This window comes from Hemicordylus capensis, chromosome 2, assembly GCF_027244095.1.
Source record: "Hemicordylus capensis ecotype Gifberg chromosome 2, rHemCap1.1.pri, whole genome shotgun sequence".
Classification (NCBI taxonomy): domain Eukaryota; kingdom Metazoa; phylum Chordata; class Lepidosauria; order Squamata; family Cordylidae; genus Hemicordylus; species Hemicordylus capensis.
The window spans coordinates 77269741-77292861 of NC_069658.1; the positions used below are offsets into that span (position 1 = coordinate 77269741).

Below are 23121 nucleotides of genomic sequence, written 5' to 3' on the forward strand. Positions count from 1 at the left end.
TTTAAACATGGAGAGATGCAGGGAAAGAGGTAGTAAAGGGAATTATGACTTGTGAACATGGCACCTCCTCCTTAATATGATATGTAATTAAATGCATTTTGTAATTGCTGATTATCTAGTACTAATTGGTCTAGGTCCTCAAAGGCAAACAACAATTTTAGTGTGAAACATAAGGTACATTATGAGCTTTTCATATTTGTAAACTTGTTTTATGCTATTACTCTGGACTGTGTGTGTGGGCAGATTGCTTGTAATAGAGAAATGTATTTGAGATTTGCGAAGTGAAAAACTGGAATGGGTGATTTGCAGGTTACGTTAATGTTTTATTGAAGTCAGTGACACTGCGCCAACGTAATGTGTTTGTGAGTCGCCATTTCCCTTTGCGCCAAATAAAAGTGCTCGGAAAATAAATGCTTCCTTTAGAAGTATTACTAAGAACTGAGAAATATTAATGGGGTGGAGGGGCATGTTAAAGAATAAAGAGAAAAAAGCCTTTTCCCAACAGCTGTAAGACCCAGTTTCAGTGGTTGGTGTGTTTGTGTGTATTCCACCTAATGGCACAGTGGGGAAATGACTTGACTAGCAAGCCAGAGGTTGCCAGTTTGAATCCCAGCTGGTGTGTTTCCCAGACTATGGGAAACACCTATATCAGGCAGCAGCGATATAGGAAGATGCTGGAAGGCATCATATCATGCTGTGTGGGAGATAGCAATGGTAAACTCCTCCTGTATTCTACTAAAGACAACAACAGGGCTCTGTGGTCGCCAGGAGTCGATATTGACTTGACGGCACACTTTATCTATATGAAATGTATGTGTGTACACTCTCTTTCCTTTTGTCCATCTGGGTCATTTTCCCACCTCACTCCTGTTGGATCTCATGGACTAAAACAGATTTTCTCTGTGCTGCTGGTTCTCATCCTTCTGTTTAGGAACACTTGGGTGTGCCAAGCCACCAGAGTTCTTAAATTAGCAGTTAATAGAAAGGAAGGACATGTGTAGTGGGAGACAAGGCTTGCTTTTGCACTCTGCCATATGACCTATGTGTAGGGCTGTGTGCTAATTTTACTTTCTCACCAGGGCATGAAACATAATTAAGGGAGACTAAGGAGTTCTATAGTAAAGGAGTGGAACTGGCACTTTCCAAAGTGTATTGTCTTTCTCTCTGCACTAGGATAGCCAAATGTAAAAGTTAAATGGCGACGTTTTATTAAGCTCTTACATTTGACAACAATTGCACTTTTCCATTTTTGCAGGTGATTCTTCAGTTACTGTGTGATAAGGAGTTTTCTTCTGAGATGCATTCACAATGGAAAGGGGAATATGCTGAGCCAGTGTGTCATTTATTTAGTGTGTCCTTATAGATGAATATGTCTTTCAGAAACCAAATTGATTAGATTAAAAATCAGTACATTTAGACCCCTTAAACGCCTTCAGTAGAATCAGTTATCCAAAAGAAAAAGTGTATATTTTTAGATATACATTTAAAGTAGATTTAAGAGATTTGTAATTAAGTCAAATAGCTTCCCAGTTTAAGAGATTTGAAAGGCAATTTTTTTTTGAGGTACTGACCCAAGTGCTGAAATCTTAAGAATGACTACTGTGTTGGAGGCTTGTCAAACTATCATCTTATATTTGGTCAGCTTTATGAACAAAAAATAGTTGCTTACACAAAGTTGTGAAATATTTATTCCTCTGTCTCTGCCATCTCTTTTGAGGCTTCTTCAGGTTATAACTGAACTGCTGCTAAGTGTCTTTCTGTGCTTGAAGAGAGCAGCTTGGAGGACCTATATGGGCATCACTACTTCAGTGTGTGAAAAAGCATGTAAAACATTTACATCTTAACATGGTTTACACCATTATGTGTGAAGAATATTACTATGTGTATGTACTTTGTAAAGCTGTGCAAAATCGGATGTGCGAATCAATAACGTGGTGCTCTTCCACAAGAGCACCACACTATCCATTCTAATAGCCTTCATGTCTGTGTGGAGGCCAGGTAAGTGGTCGGCAGGCTGCGGGGGTAGTGGCAGGTCAGGTTGGCATCTTCCCCCTACTGCCACTCTGCAGTCAGTACTGCTCCTCGGTGCCACGGGTACCTCTGAGGAGTGGTTCAAAGGCATCTCTGCGCCTCTTTCTTTTTGAAATGAGCAGTCAGTGGGCTGCTGGGGGATGGCGGGTCAGTTCACTGCCTCCCCCCACGCTCTCTGCACTTAAAAGGTGAGATCCTGGTGCATTGGTACCTCTTTCTGGCATTTTAAAAGGAGACTCTCCTCTCCCCCCAGGCTTTAACTTTTAAAACAGATTGAATCGATTCAGATTCAAATCAATTCAATTCCGAATCAAATCTACCTGTTTTGGGGATGACTCTATTTGAATTCAAATCAAAACAACATGTTTCAATTAGTGCACATCCCCAATAGGAGCCGCTCCTATATCTGTGATGCAATGAAAGAGAAACTGACATCTGCTGCCAAGGTTTCCTGGTGGCCATTTTCATGGGGACTATTTAAATTGGGTCTCCTACAACCTTAAGAATCACTAGCAGCAGTCAGAAGACTATTTCCTTTTTAATTGCATATAAACTCTTTTGAGAGGGCTGGGCCTAAAGATAATATACAAACTGTTTGTGAAGTAGACTTCTAAGAGTAAACAATTCCCTGTTTGGGAGCAGCATCTTGACTATCTTGGATCAGTCGTGCAGGGGGGTGGGAAACATAGGGAGAGAAGGCACCAATACAGAACATAAAAAGAAGAACTCTCAGATGTGCACAGGAATCAATTAAGTACTGGACAACCTTCAGCATAATGATACTGTTTAATCATGATTCTCAGCACTGCATGTCTTGAACCATTTTTCTGTCCATGTGTTGTCTCATAAACACTGCTCTACAGTTCCAGCCACCACCCTCATGATGGCAAGTATCCCATTGCCCTTTCAGAAGATCTCCAGTCTTTCTCACCAGCTTGGAATTAAGGAGAGGGCATGGATCACTGGTCCATTTAGCTCAGTATTGTCTACACAGACTGGCAGCAGCTTTTCCAAGGTTGCAGGCAGGAATCTCTCTTAACCCTATCTTGGAGATGCCAGGGTGGGAACTTGGAACTTTCTCATGCACATATGCAGATGTTGTTCCCAGAGCATCTCCATCTTATAATGCTCACACTTGCAGTCTCCCATGCATATCTCCCATTTCTTGAGATGAACAATCTCAGAATGGTGATACATATGCTGGTAACCTCCAGGCTGGATTACTGCAATGCACTCTATGTTGGGCTGCCTTTGTATGTAGTCTGGAAACTGCAGTTGATACAGAGTGTGGCGGCCAGGTTGGTCTCTGGGTTGTCTAGGAGAGACCATATTACTCCTGTGTTGAAAAAACTACATTGGCTGCCGATAGTTTCCGGGCAAAATACAAGGTGCTGGTTATTAGCTATAAAGCCCTAGAGAGCTTAGGCCCTGGGTATTTAAGAGAACGTCTTCTTCGCCATGAGCCCCATCGACCATTAAGATCATCTGGAGAGGTTCATCTACGGTTGCCACCAGCTTGTCTAGTGGCTACTCAGGGACAGGCTTTCTTCGTTGCTGCCGCTGGGCTTTGGAAAGAGGTCCCTGTTGAAATAAGAGGCTCCCCATCTCTGGCAACTTTTAAAAAGGTACTGAAGGCATATTTATTCACCAAGGTTTTAATCAGATGTATAGCTTTAATGCATTTAATGTTGGGTTTTAAGTGATTTTAATGTTTAAATGATTTTAATTGTAAACTGCCCAGAGATGCAAGTTTTGGGCAGTACAGAAATATGTTAAATAAATACATAAATAAAATATGCAACCGCAATAGACCCTGCTTAGCAAAGGGAACAAGTAATGCTTGCTACCACAAGACCAGCTCTCCTCTCAGTGGGCTGTTGCTCATTGTCGTGATGGCTTGCTATAAGCTTGTGCCTTGACTACCACATATTGGTTGTGAAAATGAGCTGCTAATTTGTTCTAGTGCATCTGTGTTTACAAAAAGGTTTAGCTGATTACTGGAAGTCTGGATTAAGTGTAACCATCTTCAGCATTTAAAATACTCTCTATTATCCTTCGACATTATGGGTGTGGGTGTGTGTGTGTGCGCGCGCATGTGTCTGCGCAGAAGGCAAGTAAATATTAAATGGCTTTGAATTGCTTTTGTCTTGTTTAGCTGCTCTCTCGTCTTGTGTTTTTGACAGTCATGTTGATTTAATGGTTGAGATTTCAAAAAACATGTTGACATTTTATATGAATTCAAAATGAAGAAGCAGAAGGATTCTAAGGCTCACCAATGTAAAGAGGTATACTCCAGGAATCCACAGTGGAAACTTTTAAAATAGCACTCAACAATGTTATGTTGTGTTTAGTATTATGCAGAGCACAGTGGGTGATCAAAAGCTAATGACGGTCCTTGTGTTGTTCAAACACAGTTATTGACTCTGGCATTCAGATTTGTAAATAAAAATTGGTTTTATTCTGTACATGTAATGGAATAAATGCATTTAACGAAAGAAAGAGTAACCATTAGACAGCACTGAAAAAGAATCCTTGTTATACAGATGAGTCCCCCTTTTGCTTTCTGCCCTCATTTCCCCCATTGCTCATGACTGACTTATATACACTAGGAATTCCTTTGAGCCCTTTGATCTGGCATAATAGTTCTTCTGATTTTTAACTTTAATATCCTTTTAAAAATCCCAATCCTTAAAAAAAAACCAAAAAAAAACCCCTCTCTCATTTATTGGGGCTTTTTCATGATCTTTTACAAAAGTCTGCTTGAAGAATGGCTCAAATTGATTGCTCAAATTAGGTTAAGAAATTCAAGCATTCCCAGCAACAACTCAGAATTAATTCTGAGAAGGTTCACAGTTTAGTTTATAACTATTAACGATCAAAGATCAGCAATGCAATTTAAAACTTTACAGAAAAATACGGATAAAAAAGAATACATACAATAACAATAGTAATAATCAGAAGGAGAACTGAGAATGCTCACAAGAAAGCGATTGACAGCATGTGTCAAATATATAAGTAGTGGCAGGACATTGTCCTAGACATGTTTTTCTTGGCCACGTGATGCTCATGACCTTTTAATAAACTTCAGTGGTTGAAACAGTCTGAGAAATGAAAGCGGCTAAAACCTGTGCATCCCTTTTACAATCCCACCACCACCACAATCTATGTGCAGGCGTTATTTTCAGATAGAATCCTATACAAAATCCTCTTAATACAAAACAATCATAAAGTGGAATATTGTGTTACATTAATAGAGACTGTTGCTCTAACACCTGTTTTACTGTTGTTTTCAAAGGAAATAGTTCTGCATTTTCTCTCATTATATGCAGAATTTTTCCCTCTATGGGACACTTTAATTCCCACTCTTATGACCCTGGGAACTCATTATTCTGCATTGTTTGAACGAAATACAGTCTCTCTCTCTTTTTTTTGATGATGTCATAATGACCACCAGGTAAGAAGTGTGGTGAGGGTCCTTATTGGGATGGATTCATCAAAGGGCCTTGGGATGGCATCAAAGAGCCAGCGTGGTGTAGTGGCTAGAGTGCTGGACTAGGACCGGAGAGACCCGAGTTCAAATCCCCATTCAGCCATGAGACTAGCTGGGTGACTCTGGGCCAGTCGCCTCTCTCTCAGCCTAACCTGTTTCACAGGGTTGTTGTGAGGAGAAACTCAAGTATGTAGTGTACTGCTCTGGGCTCCTTGGAGGAAGAGCGGGATATAAATGTAAAATAATAATAATAATAATAATAATAATAAATAAAATGTAAAGAGAAGTTTCAGTAAAACACAATCACAGTTCTTAATGTGTAATCTAAACTGGCCAATTTTGTCGAATTTCAAGAACAGGATTGTACTTATATTCTAGAAATCGTTCTGTTTTTTCTTAATCGTTAAATCATATTGATCTGAGAGGAAATGAAGTAAAGCTTTACTATCTTTTTTAATAGTTTCTTGTTCTGTTCGCAAGGGGAAGCTAACCTGAGAGTAATTAATACACTGTGTGTGGTCTGGGCCAGGCTTTTACTGTACATCTTTTAATAATATGTCCATTACACATTCCTAATATGCAGGACAACTCTTTTAATATATATTTTTAAAAAATATGATGTTTTTAGAAATGGTACTCTTATTGGACTTCTACCTGGCTTTTTAATTAAACTCAAAATTAGAAACTGTAATTACTATCAGACTCCTTTTTTTTTTTTTTTTGGCGGGGCGTGGGGGGGAAGAAGACATGTTAAACTTAATGCCTTATGATTAGGATAGTGCCAGTCTGCACATCTGTTAACGCTAAAGCTGCATTGTAAAATGGCACTCATTATTGAACACCATCATTAAAGGTCATAGGCCACTCTAAGCGTCCTGCTGCTGTCCCTCATCATAAACTCCAAATGTGCCCATAGTGCACATTTTAGAAGTTCGTTAGTTAATTAACTGAGTCTGAAAAAGCAAAGAATTCTAAACTAAAGAGGCCAAGTATACCAAAGACTCTTTCACAGTTATGAGTTTTTATTACAGGCAATAAAGATCACTTGAGTACAGCCCATTCCTTACTCCCCTTCCCCCAGTGTGGTGAGCAAAGTTTCTAATTCATTTGTTGCTTACAAGAGATAGGACTAAAATATATGTGAATATTGGCATTAATTTACATTTTGGCAAACTATTGTAAAAACTAGAATGCGTTAAGAAGATGAGACTCTGGAATTTAGGTTTCCACTGGTGGATTTTGCATTTTGCCCTTTTTAAGACCACTGATTATATGATTTGGGCAAGGCGAGAGATGTTTCATAACTGATATTACCCCTTTTTATGACTCAGCATGCTGCCCTTTATGATTAGGATGCTACACAGTAGTCCTTATAAATAGGACTACATGAGCTCTTACTTGAAGAAAAAAGGTATTTTTAGTTAATATAGCTGCCTTTTGACATTTTTGAACAATGTCATCTTGTATGTACATAGCAGGTAGCATATCTTTCAGGGTCTGGATTGGAAGAGTCTTCACCTCTCTCTCTCTCTCTCTCTCTCTTAGAATTAAAAATATTCTTTGAAAATATCAAATTAACACCTCTTCCACCCATACAACAAAGACATGTAAGAATTGTGTTTTCCAGCCAGGGACGGTGATGCTTGTATAGTGTTTAGAATGAGACATTGTGTCTGGGCAGAGTTCCTTATCAAAGTGAAGATACTTTTTCACTCTAGTAATTTCAGCCAAACTAGGTCATTCAATAAATGTCGGTAAGGCAGGAAAGTAAGTTAAATGTCACTTGAAAGAGGCACATATGCATAAATTTGTGAGGCACTCTAAAAGCTTTTATAGGTAACATGACTAAAGATCTTTTTTTAACAATCTCTAGCGATAAATGAGTGAATGATTACATTAAATTATCAAGAGGTTTTCTTTGTTGCTTGCTTGTTTATATAAAATAACCTACAATAATGATAAGCAGTAGAAAGAGGGCTCTCTCTCTTTTTTTAAGGTGCTCTTGAAAAGGCAGCAAGGTATAAAAAAGTTTGAGAAGTGGATTGTTGCTGTTGATTAAATAACAGTAAAATAGAGATTACTCTTTCTTTTATGACTGTACAAAGGCTTTCTTTCACCTTTGCATATATGCACACACCGAAATACAAAATATTATCAGTATATATTGAGATGAAATTTCAATTTAGTTTAATTTTGCCAGCTAAAGAGCATATAGTGCTTGAAGCAGAAGCTCAAAACTGTCAAACTTAGAAATCTGGAAAAATAGAAAACAGTTATTAATAGGATAAACAAAGAAGAGTAAAGGTGTTGTCCTGTAGGAAATTCTCTTCCTGGCAAATGTGGGTTCCTGTTGGAGATGAACTTCCAGTGCATCGACCTTTTGCACCAACTGTCCTAATGACCACTAGGGGCGTTGGGAGTAGAGACAGTGAGTCAGGGTCTCCCTATCTGTCCCTACTCTATGACCCCTGAACTGACTCTGCAGCACTTCCTGTGCTGAGTCACAATCCTTCCTTTCTTCCTAGAGAGCAGATAGAAACATCTCTCTCTCTCTTCTTACTTATCCATTATATAGTCCTTTAGATTAGATTATAGGTCTTTCCTATCTAAGTGTATTTAACCAATAAATATGTAGTGTTTAGTCATACAAGGATCTCCATGTGTTTTCTCTAAATAGCTGCAATATCCAAACCATCCTCTGCTACCTACTCTGTAAGTGTGTGCTCATTCCTTAGTGCTCTGCTGTTTTACCTATTGTGGGTAAAAATCAACAACTCTAACAGTTCCAGCGGCAAATACTTGTTGCAGTTAGGCCTGCTTGCATTAAAAAGGTCATGCTGCCAGTCTGTTAAGTAGTGTGTAAAGTGGTGTTAAGTAGCAGCCATATTGACTTCTAAGATGGTTGTCAGTTCATGTTTTGATCAGTATTTAACAACTAGGCTTTGAAAACTATTTCCTGTGACAAAACCAATATTGTATGCACCAAGGAGCAACCTCCGAACACACTGTAGAATCAGAACACATTGTAGCTGTATTGGTATTAAAGATGGTTGCTAAAATGTACTATTTTGTTCATCATTAGATACCCAATAGATCTATGAAGTTGTTAAATCAATTCTGTTTCGGTTTAGCTCAAAATGAACACCTCTGGTAGGGAAATACCGTTGAGAGTCTCTCCTTTTAAGCAAAATTACAATGGCATCACAAAGTTACAAAGCATCACAGAATCTAGTGAAGTACTGGAATCATGACTTTGAATTTACAAGATGCATTTGTTGGTTTATTCAATTTCTATACAAGATGTAATACAACTACAAGATGCATTTTATACCTTGAAGTAGGTCTGCAAGTGGTAATTAATGAAATAATTAACCTGCTGGAATTGTAAGAATAAACAACACACTCATTCCATAGGGGACTGTTGCTGAATTTGTTGTGGCAGATACTGTACATGGTCATTCCAGTTTTCTTCATATTCAGACCTGATGAAGCTTGAGATTACTGAATGAAATATTCATCCAGTACTTGAATGTACATTGAGGGGAGTGTTCTTCCACAAATTCTTGAAGTCTTATTCATTGAAAGATGCATTAATAGTTTCACACATTTCTGTTACTTGACAGTAATTGTTTTTGACTTTAACAGTTATACCACTGGAAAGTCGTTAGCAATGTCATAATCCAGTCCTCCTGAAGTAGATGACACATTGAATTTGTTTATGAAAATCTGTTATATTACATTGTTAGAATTGTGCTTTCATAGCATAAAGCTACAATTCTCCTTCCAATGGGTGAGTGGCAGAAAATAATAGTGTTCTGCCCAGCATTCTTCTAGCTATGAGGAGGCAAAATGTTGACCAGTTGCCATTAGATTACCATGATGACATAGACACCTCCCAGTGAATGATTCCTTCAATCGGTTTTGGCCAAGCTCACACAAGTTTGTTCATTTTACAGTACAATGCTTAATTGAAAGTTCCCGAGTGGTAGCCGTACTAAGACTGTGTGGAGTTTTACATTGCATGATGATCAAAATGGTTTATATTCAGATGCGGGTGGAGGCAGTATAGGTATTTTACAGTCAAACTACTGATGGTGGCTAAATATCATCAGAAAGAAACTGTTTAAATGCTGTCCACCTTGGTGTAGCAATGTTCATATTGTACTGGGTACCCATGATAGCTCTGCTAACATCTCTTGGACAGCTAAATTGCTTATCTTTTTCATTTGTTACTTCCTACATGGATGGGTGATTTATCATTGCTGGAATGACTGTTGAATACAGGTGGAATAACCTTCAAGGTCTCTTAGTTCTATTATATCACTGTGTTCTTCAACCTTAGTTGGTTTTTGATAGTTCTTCTGAATTTCTGCAATTTGCATTGCATGAAATTCTGTCTAATAAAAGCTGGGCAAAATGACCATAGGAACATAGGAAGCTGCCATATACTGAGTTATACTATAGGTTCATATAGCTCAGTATTGTCTACACAGACTGACAGTGGCTTCTCCAAGGTTGAAGGCAGGAAGCCCTATCATGGAGATGCCAGGGAGGGAACTTGGAACCTTCTGCTCTTCCCAGAGCGGCTCCATCCCCTAAAGGGAAGATCTTACAGTGCTCACACATCAAGTCTCCCATTCATTTGCAACCAGGGCAGACCCTGCTTTGCCAAAGGGACAAGTCATGCTTGCTACCACAAGACCAGGTCTCCTCTAAGACCAGGGGGAAAATATGATGTGGAGAGGGGAAAGTGTAAGTTTCTCAAAATTATTTTAGTTTTTCTGAGCAGGGTGGTCTCGATGTGATGAAATGTCATGCATAGAGTGTAATGAACAAGTCCTGTGATGTATTAGTAAGTCTTAGCTAACATTTTTGGTATTCACTTATTTATTAGCTTATTTTCCCTGAATTGGAAGTAAACCAAATCCTAACTCTGTTCAGTATATCTCTCTAGGTTCTTACAAAACTTTGAGCATCTAAGTTTTGCTTGCCATCTTCTAAAACCAAACAGAGCATAATGTGAAGGCTATCAGGGATACATTAGTGGACTTGCTTCTTGTTCAGGTTGTTGTATCCTTTGATACCAGCTATAACTTTCAAATCCTCTTTGATCTAGAGTGCAGCATAGTGTATGTTTTATCTGAAAACTCTTCTCTGAACTGAAGACCAACCCTTTCCCCATCACTTATATGTGAAGTTACAAGTGCTTGTACAGCTTTTAGCAGTTGTCATAATTCAAGAGACGAGAAGCAAAGATTTGCATTTCTTTGGTGCTGAAACGGAATGGTTGTCTTGTAGAGAATCTGAAGTTCTTGCTTCGTTTGCTTCAGTGTCAGCAGACAATGTCCACCACTTTAATCTTTTACTGAATTACAGTATCCTTCAAGTGTGTTATTCAGACTGCATACATTTTTCAGTGCAAAAATAGACCTCTATGTAGTTAATGGTTACTCAGTCATGCTCTCCCTTGGGAACAAATAAGAATATTTTCTTACACAATCTCTCCCTGCAAATGGGAATGAGGGACTCGTTCTTTCTGTTTTCCTTGCAGCTGCACTCAGGATGGTAGTGTGACTCAGTAGCTATTACATCTTCAATACCATTTTAGTAATGCAAAATTTCTTGCCAGCTTATGTTGCATTAGCTAATAACAACACTTGGTTCAGTCTCTACTTATGACAACTTTTTTGGCAGAACATTCAAATGCTGTGGTGGAGTTTGGCATCAATTATCTGCTTTCTTTACTTGATGATGGTGCCAGGGTTTCACTTTCATCTTCTTCCTGGTTTGACTTTAAGTCTCTCAATGTCCTTAGTGTAAAAGAACAATAGTATCAATCAAAGCTTTTGGAATGATCAAAATGCAGGGTTGAATACAGGGTCGACAATACCATGGTACCCTTCTGGGTTGCCAGAGGGAGGTGGGATTAGGTGGCACTGTCCTACAGTGGTCCCATTCCTACCTCTTGGGTAGATTCCAGATGGTGTCAGTTGGAGATGGGGTGTATGTGGACCATGGTTCATGGTCCAGTTCGAATTTGGACCGAACTTCGGTTTTGTGAACCGGTCCAGCCCAATTGTGAACTGGTCTTGTAGTTGGAGGGCTGGTGAGAGTAGCGCCAGCAGGTGGGGTGGGTGGCAAGGGGCACCTTTTAAAAATAAAGTAAATAAACAGGTCCTTGCTGGCAGCTTCCTGCTGTTGTGGCACTCCCCCCAGCAGCCCATGCAGCAGTGGCACTTACCTGGCCTCCTCACATGTGCAGAGGCCATTTGCATGGTGTTGCTGACCATGCAATAGAGACTGTTGCTCTGCAAAGCATAAACTAAAGTATGGAGTTCCACAAGACTCCATACTGTCTCTAATGCTCTTTAACATCTACATGAAATCACTGGGAGAGATAATCAGAAGATTTGCTGTAGGGTGTTATCATATTCTCTTCAGGGGATGGAGCTGCTCCGGGAAGAGCAGAAGGTTTCAAGTTCCCTCCCTGGTTTCTCCATGATAAGACTGAGAAAGATTCCTGCATGCGACCTTAGAGAAGCCACTGCCAGTCTGTAGACAATACTGAAATAGGTAGACTAATGGTCAGACTCAATATACGGCAGCTTCCTATATTCTTATGCCTGCCTGGAGGCAGTAATGGGCTGGATGAGGGATATCAGTTGAATCCAAATAAGATGGAGGTACTGATTATGAGGGGTCAAGATCTGAGAGATGGTTTAGATCTGCCTGTTCTGCATGGGATTACATTCCCCATGAAAGATCAGGTACATTGCTTGGGAGTGCTCCTGGATCCAAAACTCTCCGCTTTCTTAGGTTGAGGCAGTGTCGTAGGTGTGCTTTTTAATTTGCTTTGGCTGATATATCTGCTATGCCCATTTCTGGAGGTAAATGACCTTATAACAATAGTACATATGCTGGTAGCCTCCAGGCTCGACTACTGTAATGCACTCTATGTGGGGCTGCCTTTGTATGTAGTCTGGAAATAACTGGCACAGAATGCGGCTCTCAGATTGGTCTCTTAGACAACCCGAAGGGACCATATAACACAGACTCTGAAAGAATTGCACTGACTGCCAATACGTTTGTGAGCAAAATTCAAAGTGCTTGTCATTACCTATAAAGCCCTGAACAGCTTAGGTCCAGGGTACTTAAGAGACCACCTTCTTTGTCATGAACCATTTCACCTGTTAAGATCATCTGGGAGGGTCCGGTTATGATTGCCGTCAGCTCATCTGGTGCATCTCAGGGCCGGGCCTTCTCTGTGGCTGCCCCAGGGCTTTCGAATGTACTTCCTGTCAAAATAGAGCTGCTCCGTCTCCAGCTGCTTTTAAAAAGGCCCTTAAGGCAACTGTTTTCTTAAGCTTTTAATTAAAATTAATTTTAAACTGTTTGCTTCACTCTGTGAATTGTTTTTATTGTTTTTATTCTGTGAAAGTGTGATGTTTGTATTTTTATATTGTAAATTGTATTGTGCAAACCACCTAGAAATGTGTATATATTAGGTGGTATATAAATATGATAAATAAATAATACTTCCATGACAAGTGTTGGATTCAGCAGCTGTCCTGTGTAGAATTTATTTCTACAATTTAGCAGGTATAGTTTGGTACATAATCAACTAAGAAGCTATGTGGAGCAAGTCTTTTATTGATAGGACTGGAGGTGTTTATGCCAAGGCAATATAGAACAGAATTTATGTAGTGGTTTTTTGCAAACCTTTTGGGTATCTAATGAACAAAACTAAATTTACAATGACGATCTTTGAATCCAATATGTACAGCAATGAAAATGTTACAAGTGAACTCCTTGGTTCACACCACTTTGGTTTCTTCATTTGGAATTAAATTTTTTAACCCTAGTGGGGGCATTGAAATATTGACCAGGACAGTAATTCATGATAACCGTCTTGGGTATGGTAGCTACACACTCAACAGATAAGGTAACTTTTCTGAAATAGATGGCTCACCTCTAACTGAAATGCATATTTGCAGTTTGTTGCTATGAATTTCCCATGATGTCAACATCTATGGGCTTTCCTGTTTAGTGTTTCATCACAGCTGAGCAGTGAAAGAGAACTTTTGACTGAAGCTTGAAAGTACCATTAGTTCTTCCTTTGGGCCTCCATGCTGAGGATTAGAAGTTGGATACTTTTCAAACTTTGTAACCATATACATAATATCTAAAGAGGACTATTATGTCCACTTTTTTAATTTAAAAGAAGTCCACTTTCTACAGCACAGGTTTTAATGCAACAAAATACACAGAAATGTAGTTGTAAGAATTTTTCACTACACTGCTTTTCAAGAAAAGTTCTCAAGGCAGTTTACAAAGAAATATGAATGATAGTTTCCTTTTTCAGAAGGTCTCACTAAAAAGAAACACAAGGGGGAGTAACAAAGCCGCTGGAGAGAGGCTGTGCTGGGGTTAGACAGGGGCAGTTGCTCTCCTCATGCTAAGTATAAGAGGCTCAGAATTGGTATCTCCATAAACTATAAGCATTATTTAAATGCTACTTTTGGTCAGGATCCAAAGAGCTACTTTAGGCAAGTCCAAGGCCTTGCTCTGGTCCAGTGGGATTGGTCCCCGTCCCCCCCGCCCTGCCATTTTACTCTGTTCTTGCGGGGGAAAGTCCTCTGAAACCTTGCCCTCCTGTTTGATTCAGCCACTTGCGTTCACCTTTCTATCACATGGATTGAGAATGGGGCATCTGGCCAGAACTGAAGAGGATTAGACAGCGTTCTCGCAATTATACTTGTTGCCTGACTGAATGAAGTCAAATGGAGCAAGGATCCGTGCTCAAAATAAGGTCCATGATCTCTCTCTCTCTCTCTCTCTGTGTGTGTGTGTGTGTGTGTTTTGGTGGGGTCAATCTATGATGAAACCTTAATTTTAAATAAGTAGTTATACTCCTGACTTACTGAAAAATGACACAACTTAAATAGATTTCTTGATAGCCTCAATTGTTCCATGTGATGCCAATGCTATTTTTAAATGTGAAAGCTAAAAAAAGTGTAGTAGCTAAAGACACAAGCTTCAAAGGAGTTTAAGCCCAGCCAAGTTGATAGTTGAACAGTATGTGATGTTAAAAAAACCAGATTCATGTTGATAAATGATGAGTGACTTACCAACTGTATGGTACAAATGGCACTCATTATCCACGGACTTTGTATTTACAGTTTTGCATATCTGCAATTGGGTCTTAGAGACTCAGTTTCATTATCCGCAGGTAGAAAAATGGGCGAAATTCACCTATCTGCAGTTTTGAGTGGCTGGAACTGACTTCTGATAACCTTTCTGGATGCCATTTCCAGCAAATAGCCATTTTGTGGCTCTTCTTTAAAAAAACAACATGTTTTTTGGCGAATATTCCAGTGTTTGGGGCAGGCATTGCTGGAGACCTGGAGAAGGAGGTACTGTTCTTTTATTCTCCTATTTCTGCCCACCCTTGCTTTCTTGGCCCTTTTTGTTGGTTAGGAACCTAACTCCCCAATTCTCATTGACTCAAGGTTTTGTTATTCGCGTTTATGTATGCACACATACAGGTGAGAACGGAACCCCTGCAAATAACGAGGGCCACCTGTACTGTCTTGCCGTTTGAATTCTGGAGTTAAATTTTCAGATTATCTCTTGGGATTATCGAGATATAACTTTTAGTGAAACTTTTATTCTTGTATTGCACAGTGAGTTTTTAAGATAAGAGCTTACAGATCATTATGTTACCTATTTGTGACTCTCTTTTAGGCCACTTTCAGGTGTCAAACTATGCTAGAAAACGTAGTTCACACTAGTAGACTCAATTCTAGTACTTTATTACAAGAATGATCATTTTTGGAGCAGACTGCATGTGTTTCTAGTGTTATACGTGTTTTTTCAAGCTAGTTCTCTGTCCAATATACAATCTTTAGATGGTTATTTTTATTTATAGTTATTTTTGTTTAATGGTGGTTATTTTTATTGATGGGCCACCACGTCCCATCCCAAGCTTGTTGGTCTGTCAAGTGTCACAGTCACAGAGGGGCATTCCCTCTTCCCACTCTGTCCCTTGCTGCCCACTCCTGACAAGCAGGAGGGAAAGGGGATGGGATAACAGGACGGGCACTAAGCACTTTGCTCCCTGAAAATGGTGATAATGATGTATGTTCACAAGCACAAACACTCCAGGTAGCAACAATAGCAGGGCACCCCATCACCATGCTGGGAATGGAACAAATGGCATGGGAGGAGGGGGACCCGGTTAGGGTTTAAAAGGCAGCCCTAACCAGGGATCCTCGAGCAGCCATGTTCTATTTTTTTTCCCCCACAGAAAGGTTGGGGAAGGAGGCCCCAGCCCCTTTAGGGGTTTGTTGTCCCTGGGCTTTCTCATGAGTCAAGCCAGAAAGCAGGATCCTCATTGCTCCAGTGAAAGGAGAGATTCCTCATATGTGCTGAGGATGGCCTGGGGTGGACTGCGATCGCTCAAGAGTGTCAGGCCATGGGGACACCCCCTCACAACTCATGAGAAGGACCTTCAGAGGTGAGGGGAGAAAATTGCCAAGCAAAATTTTGAATAATGTGTGATGACGAAACAACCCCTTATCCCATGGACCGCTCTTTCACGAGAGTGTCAGGTCATTGGGGCTCTATACTGAGCCAGGTGATGTGTGGAGGAAAGCAGCGGGGATGGGTAGCCCAATGAAAGCCCTGTCTTGGCGACTACCACCAAGTAGCTGTCAGAACTTGCCCTCTGCCAGTCCGTCCGCCCAAATGGGCATGTGTACTCTTGCTTGTGCCCCAAAACAGTGACCCAGGGCTCCCTGGAGATTGGGGCTCCCCTCTCCCATGATTTCCTGCACTGGCAGATCTGCATACAGCACAACGCAAGACAGAACCTGGGAATTTTGAATGGGTTTAAAGAGCCATCCATGCACCCACTGTTCCCCCTGTCCTCTCACATGGCCAGGCTCTGACACATGGGGCATCTAAATCTTCTTTGGGTGTGTGCAAGGCTTAACAGGGAAGGTGGGGGGTTGCAGAGCTTCTGTTCTATCTTTTAGCATGGACAGTTGGGGGCCCCATTTACCATGGACAGTTGGGGGCCCCATTTACCATGGACAAGCAGGGGCCCTGCTGTTGGGTTAGCTCAACTTATGACCATGCAGTCCAATGGGAGACCCAGTGCTTACAGCCCCATGGTCTTCCCCAGTAGACAAGCCCTCTCGTGAGAGGGATAGCCTGTTGGCAGCAAGCTCTATTCTGCATGGACTGCTTTGATGGGTCATGGTGAGACAGACAGACACACACACGGATCCTTTGCCTTCCCTAACATACATATCCCCTCCTAGGAAGTCTTCATGTTCCTTTCCATTTCCTGAGTAACGGAAATATTAACCCTCCCAGGACCCACCCCCTTGAAATTGCACTTGTGCGGGACACTTTAGGTGCAGGGCTCTTTGGGGGGTGGCGATGCCATCACATTTAAAGGGATTTAAATGCCCTTTCTATGCTGCAGGTGGATGGCTCTGAAAATGCACAATTACGCTCAGCATGCCCCATTCAAGATTGTGGCCAATCATGGCCACTCCATTGACATGTGATGCTTTGCCCGCAGTCTGACCATAGAACTTGCTGGGATCAACTTCGGTGGCCGAGAAGCAGGGAGGGGCTTCTGGCAACCAGAGGTTGGAAGAATGTCTGCAGTGCGATTTACAGTTTAAAATTGAAACCACAGGTCCACCAGCTTCCAGTTTCATGTTGCATCTCAGTTCGGCCAGTATCTACAGACCCTATGGATAGATCAATGGGTTTTAAAATATTATGTTTTTTAATAATAGTGTCACTTATCTGTGAGCTCTCCTTCCTGGCCATAGCATGAGGTGCCTCAGAATTATATCTAGCTCAGTTGCCTGAAATTGTCAGTTCTGAACATTACTTGGACATTTTCCAAATACAAATCACATTTCTTCTAACTTTCTTTCTCTTTTAATTGGGACACCATGTATTGTGATCTTAGTAGGTTACAGGAAGAGCGAGTAAAATTTTATTTCTAGGGTGGTGATATTTCTGGACCCATTTTTTCCTGTACTCTCTTCAGTTCATTTCTTGAAGCTCAGATGTATTTCATTCTTTTTGAGAATTCCTAGACCAGTACTAACTTTTGTTTACTATTAGTGCTGTGTACTGATGTTGAAGCTGGTCAAGATTTCTATTTATACTTTCAGTTCTCTATAGAGAATTGCTAACAATGCAGTGTGTCGGAATGCAAGTCCCCATTTCCATTTTCACTTGTAAGTAGAAATGATTTCTGCAAATGTTACTAAAGTTGTAGTTTGTGCGGATGTCTCTTATCTTGCAGGAACCTTTAATACAGAAAGGTCAAGGATGCTGCATCCTGTAGAGCCGTTGGGTGTTACTACTTGTACTTTTTTCTTGGTCCGTTGGCTCATAATTGACAAATCCATAAAAACAGGAAACACATATATTTAGACAATAGAGTAATTTGGACTGAGATTTAAATCTCTTTCTGTTGGGAACTCTTCCCAGTGTGTCTATGTTAAGCTGCCTCTCTTTCTGTAAAGTCATCCTCAAAACTCACATAGCCTTTGCTTAATTGGTAAGTTGGCAAATGGGTGGTGAGAAAATGCTTATGATCAGCACCACTCACAGAATTGTGATATACAGCAATATGGAATAGTATAACAGGAAAATAGTTCCCACACAGTTGCAGGTGCATTCAGGGAGCTCGCCCACCAGCAGTTCTGACAGTTAAGAGAGCTAGTATTGCCCTCTGTGTGACAACGGCAAGCTCATTTGCTTGAAATGCTGTCATTCTTGATATTTCAACTGTCTGAAGAATGATTACAGTGCCAGAATGTGGAATCATTTAGATTTTTAGTACTATTTATATCCTTCACATGTCCCATTATGACTGTGTTATTTTCTGTGTATCTGTGTTCTATGTAACTGAATTGAAGAACAGATGATTATTTCTCTTTTTTCAGATGAGAAGTAGTTAAGTGATGGTGTTTTGCCATGGTTTTAAATATAGTCTAAAACATTTCTTGGTCGCTTGTCTGAAGTTCTGGTTGTTCAGCTGAATTCTTCCTGGTGTCATGATCTCGAAACACCTTGTGGAATTAAATAGCCCCTTTGGACCAAAAGGTAAAGAAAAACTCAGCTAAGTTCAAAATGGAGGAAACATATTACCCCTTTGCTCACCCTTGAAAGCCATAGAAAATAGGTGAAGCAGTGTTTGGCATGTACAGTATCTGAAGACTCAGTCCCAACACCTCTGTTTAAAGGATCTCTGGCAGCAGGACTGGTAAGGATCTCTTTCTGAGACCCAGAGGGTTGTGACAATCATAGATGATGGTATTGGGCCACTGATTGGTTTAACACAACGCAAGGCAGCACTTCGGTCTGTCTGTTTCCTGTCTTTGAAAAAAACCCTCAATCCAGGTTGTTAGTCTTTTACTTCTTTTTAAGTACCTTTCAGGAAGCAAAAATGTTGCGCTTATTACGTAGATTGGCATATCCTTAATCATCCAGGAATCAGATAGCCAAACCGCCCCCGCCCCCGCCCCTGGTTGAACAATGGAAGATATGGGAATAAATTAATTTTCTGTAGTAGCTTACAGCAGAGTTCCGTAGCAACTATAATGTTAGTTCAAAAATGTTAGTTCAAGTCCTGTGAAAAAGCTGCTTGGATTTGGCAAACTCCAGTTCTTAACAGCAACAGTTATAGCTTTTGAAATTTGAATCTGATTTATTTCCAAAATGTCCTTTTCTTTCTTTTGTCCAATATAATAAATGAAGTAGAACAATGTAACACAACATAAAAACAGATGGTTACCCCTCAATATTTAAGAAAACCTACAATCTTTTTAGTGCTTTCTCAGCTGGACCTGCATTTGTTTTTCCCAGTTCACTTTTAAGGGTCAAACTGAGCATAGCTTAATGCATTATTGTATTTCCACCTAAATAAGCGATATATAAATATTCCTCATACTTGTATTCATCTTCCTTCCCTTTTTTAAACAACAGCGCCAGGGAGTCTATGATTCAGGGATCAACCTTGTCTCCTGCCCTGTTCTTCGAACAAAAATCATCCCTCTCAAATCTGCTTCAAGGAAAGAAGCTGCTGTTGGCAGCATTAGCGACTTTCCTCCCAGGGAAAATAGCTTAAGAACATTAGGAGAGCCTTGCTGGATCAGGCCCAAGGACCACCTAGTCCAGCATGCTTTTTCCTACAGTGGCCCACCAGATGCCTGAGAAGCACAAGAGATGAAGGTATGCCCCCCCACCGCTGCTGTTCCCCTGCAACTGGTGTTCAGAGGCAACATACCTCTGAACCTGAAGGTAGTCTATAGCCATCAAGACTAGTAACCATTGATAGACTTGTCCTCCATGAACTTATCTAGGCCCCTTTTTAAAGCCATCCAAGTGACACCAGGTCATCACCACATCCTATGGTTGGAAATTCCATAATTTTTCATTGTGTGGAAACAGTACTTCCTTTTGTCTGTCTTCGGAGGGGTGGTGGTGAAGATTTTAGTTGGGGAAAGGATTAACTGCCCCCCACTGGTCCCACTCCATATCACCTACATGGCCGCTGCTGCTTTTTAAAGAAAGAGATGGGAATATTTATCTTATTTATTTATTTTAACATATTTATATACTGCCCAGAACGTATGTCTCTGGGCAGTGATGAGACATAAATACAATGATGCTTTGTCACATCTAGTTTGATCCTGAGTGGCAAGCTTTATTCCAAATAAAATATGACCTGTGATAATTTTTCATGTCAGTTACTTTATTTCCCATTCTGTTTAGAAAATAGTAATTAGTAATTTCAGTCCAACACATTTTTTCTGTTTAGAGGTGTTATTCTTTTCACCATCAAATTTTGTAGTATTCAAGATATTATCTTGGATCTATTTTTAATTACAGTGTATTATTAATTTATAAACTGCTTTTTCTTTAAATAGCTCAAAACAGTATACAGAAGTAGAAATCTAAAACACAGTTGAAACAGTAATTTAAGGTTCAAAAATACAAAACAGCAATAAAACAACCAATGCAGCAACAACGACAAAAACAGAGAAATAGTAGTGATAAAAATTTTAGCTAGGGAATGAATGTTAAAATAAAAATTTTTTCACTCTGTGGCAAAAGGGGAACAAATCTCCAGGGGAAGGTTGTTCTACAACGTAAGAGTCACTGCGGAAAAGGCTTGGTCACAGAGACCACTGCCAAGAGTGTCTCTGAAAAGCATTGAGCCCAGAGCAAAGACCCAGATTGTGACCTCAAAGCTTGGGCAGGTTATTATGGGAGAAGGCAGTCTTAAAGTATGGACATATGCTAAACGGTTGTTGTCTTCCCTTGCTGTTCCCAGCCTATGACTCCAGCTTCTAGTAGTCCTCCCACCGTTGAACTAAAATGGTATTAAAAAGCATTGATATTTGATACCAGAATTGTACATTCATTCAACTATGGTATTTTGTTAGGAGGATCCCATTTAGCAGTGGATTAGACTGGCAACTGGTTTTGCTGGAGTGATCCTTAGAGATTGGATGTTGAGGGCAGCAAGTCATGGTCTCATCACTCGTTCCTAAGTGGACTGCCAGCAAATCATAGGAGTACCGTTGCCACTCCGTCCACAGCTGCCTCCTTCCACAAGTAGCTTTCTTACCTCTGGTTTGCCAGTCAGGATCCACATGATAACCCTAACTCCTATCAAAACCTCTGCCATGTTTGACCTAAAGATCACCATTGCTGAACCCTGTTCCAATTTGCTACCCTGTCTGGCAGACTTCCTATAATCTTGATTTATTAACTTAGGCTAGTATATGATACATCAACTTATTTACTATAAAACATCTTAATTATGTGTTGAATGCAAGTTTTTGTAAGTGATTTTATAGAGGTGTATGCTAATAGAATACGTATGGGCTAGTTAAGTTTAAATCCAGGCTCTTGTCATTCAAGGCTATTAATTCTAGCTCTTGCATCTACTATATTTTATAAACCTTTCAGCAGAAACCGCAATATCAGAGCAGTAGGTAATTACTGTACGGCTGGTTTTGAGATCTATTCAAGAGTTCATGCAGTTTTAAATTGTGGTCGTATGTTCATAATTATGAAGTTCTGTGTGGAAAATAAGGAAATCGACTGCAGGGGTCCTTCCTTAGAGTTATTAGTGGATGCATGCATTCACTGTGAGATTGAATTTCTAGTAATATATCTTTTTGTCCTGAATGTTTGTATCCAAACAAAATAATTAGTTGATCTTATCATATACATTCCTTGCCTTTTTGTTTAGGGTCATGCATTATAATGGGTTTAAAGTGCTATTAAAACTCTGTTTTGTACAATTTTGCTCTTGCTTCCTGTTCAAGCTGTTCCACCAGGAATTCTCTTTCTGTTATAACTTATTAGCCAAATATGTGGTAACTTGCTCTGAGTCAATGTTCATTCAGTGCATTGAGGAAAGCTTCAACTATTTAGAATATTTTTAGTGTGTACAATTTTGCATGTCATTCACCCTGCTGTTGTTTTCAAAATATAATGTGTATTTAGGCACTTCCGTACACTTGAGCATCAGGATATAACCCCATGCAAATTGGTTCACACAGGTAAGCTACTTGAAACCGCCATCCTTTATGTTATAATACTCTTCCCCACCCCACTGCTACTCCACAGCTAGCCATTACCAAAATGGTTTTAAAGCTGTTTGGTTCTCTCTAGAAATCTGAAGCTAATTCATTTGGGTAACTTTAATGATTATAAAGTAGTATTAGTGACTGGAAAGTCCTGGGAGTGCTGACGGGATCTCTTGGCACTATACAGTGGCCTGCTACAAGATGATATAATTGCTCTGGAAATTGTAATGATATACTGGTATAGATGATGCACTATTTGGTGAAATTAGTGTTCAGCTTAAAAGTAGGATTTTTATTCTGATTTAGTGTGTTGTGTAACAAAAACAATAAAGCTTGATTCTTGGACTTGAAATAAGGAATAAAAGTATGGAATTTAGATATACTTCTTGTGGTGAATGTGCTGTGTTTTTACGTGCCATCTTGGCACACCTTGGCCACAACTCTGCTCATAAGAACTCTCAATAGGCTGCCACTAGCAGTGTGTGTGGACTGAGGTTCATGGCCCGGCTCAACTTCAGACTGAACCTCAGTTCCTTAAACTTGTTCAGTCCAGTTTGGCTCAACCGTAAACCAGTCTGGTGGTTTGAGGGCAGCGAGTGGCACATTTAAAAGTAAGCAAGCAGGTCTACCAGTGTTACCACCCCAGGTACCTTCCTGCTGTGGCGGCGCTACCCCCAACAGCGTGCGTGCAGCGGCAGCGTAGTGCCTGCATTCACCAGGCCTCCACACATATGCAGACCAGACCATGAACCTTGGGCCACTACACTCGTGACTGCCACCATTCTTTTTGTCCAGAGAGAACCTCTTAGTGGCTGATACCATCTGTCTCTTCAAAGCACGAACCTGATTAAGTCAAACCCCCAACAGTATTACTCATGAGTAAGTAGCTTGGAGTAGGGCTGGGTGCATGAGAGAATAAAGCTCAAGACTTTCCCAAACCACACACTCAGCACTAGATCT

The 23121-nt window shown here is 40.2% G+C and overlaps 1 protein-coding gene and 1 long non-coding RNA gene across 3 annotated transcripts in view; one reads left to right on the plus strand and one right to left on the minus strand.

Moving 5' to 3' along the window:
- COMMD10 (COMM domain containing 10) overlaps positions 1–23121 on the plus strand; it is a 93019-nt gene that overhangs the window by 35827 nt on the left and 34071 nt on the right. The window lies entirely within an intron of this gene.
- LOC128348052 (uncharacterized) overlaps positions 17387–23121 on the minus strand; it is a 33741-nt gene continuing 28006 nt past the window's right edge. The window contains exon 3 of the long non-coding RNA XR_008317893.1: positions 17387–18647. This is a non-coding gene — a long non-coding RNA (uncharacterized LOC128348052). The remainder of the gene's footprint in view (positions 18648–23121) is intronic.